A 1,255-nucleotide genomic window follows, 5' to 3' on the forward strand; every position below is an offset into this window, starting at 1 on the left:
GAATGATAGATAGCCCTAGAGTGATGGGCGTATATACAATACACGGGGGAAAAAACCTCCTAAAGAGGGAAAAAATGCCTCGGCGGTCCTAGTGTATTCACACACATCACTACCACATGTATATGGTAACAAATCCCCCCTGGAGTGATGCGGTGAATGAGAGCTGGCACATGAGTAAAGGGAAGTGCCATGCCCTCAGGACATGATCAGTCCACAAAGGGACGTAAGCCCAAAGCTTTGCGGAAAGCTTCAAGCTTCTCATGAAACAATGCCTTTGTGAAAAGATCTGCAAGGTTGTCCCGTGTTGGCACATAGGCCAAGCTGATGTCTCCTAATGAGAGCCTCTTGCTGACATAGTGGTAATGCACCTCAATGTCCTTTGTGCGAGCATAAAAAACTGGGTTCCTCGCAACTGCCAATGCGCTCTGACTGTCAGTGTAGATAGTGTTGGCAGTGTCATGTCCAACACCCAAATCAGCCATAAGGCGTCTGAGCCATACACACTCAACCGTAGCTGTGAAGATTGCCCTGTACTCAACCTCACAACTCGAAGTGGCCATAGTAGGTTGCTTCTTGCTCAACCATGATATACATGAACTTCCAAGCATGAAACAAAAACCACTTGTGGACACTCGCGTGTCAAAACAACCAGCCCAATCTGAGTCCGAAAAAGCATGTAAGTTTGGCGGCAATGATCCCCCCTTGGGATAAAACAAGCCAAGATGTAAAGTGCCACTAAGGTAGCGGAAAATCCTCTTGACAGCCTGCCAATGCTTAGACCCTGGGCTATGCATAAATATGATGACCTGTGAGACTGCAAACTGAATATTTGGCCTCGTATTGCATACATAAATGAGGCAGCCAACAACACTTTGGTAAAGAGTGACATCAGCATGATCGCCAGCATCATGTAGATTCAACTTCAAACCTGTTTCCATGGGAGTGGCAATAGGTTTGCAATCCTGAAGTCCAAACATACATAGCAATGTCTCTATATAACTTTTATGACACAAGGCAATACCACCATCACACTGCTTAAATTGTATACCCAAATAATGATGCAACAGCCCCAAATCTTTCATCTTGAAAGTAGCATTCAAATCAGCCTTAAATTCAGCAATATGTCTCTCATTTGGTCCAGTGATCAGCAAATCAGTGGCATAAAGAACCACAATGAGAAGTACATCATCCTCACGCTTTACATACAATGTGCTTTTTGTTGGACTGTTACATAATCCTCGTTTAACCAAATGAG

At 44.3% G+C, this 1,255-nt stretch overlaps 1 pseudogene; it reads right to left on the reverse strand.

The window, feature by feature from the left end:
• Window positions 1–206: 206 nt before the first annotated feature.
• LOC147433873 (secreted RxLR effector protein 161 pseudogene) lies at window positions 207–938 on the reverse strand (annotated as a pseudogene).
• Between the last annotated feature and the right edge of the window lie 317 nt (window positions 939–1,255).

The sequence above is a fragment of the Adiantum capillus-veneris genome, chromosome 19 (assembly GCF_014529385.1).
Source record: "Adiantum capillus-veneris isolate H3 chromosome 19, ASM1452938v2, whole genome shotgun sequence".
NCBI classification, from domain to species: Eukaryota; Viridiplantae; Streptophyta; class Polypodiopsida; order Polypodiales; family Pteridaceae; genus Adiantum; species Adiantum capillus-veneris.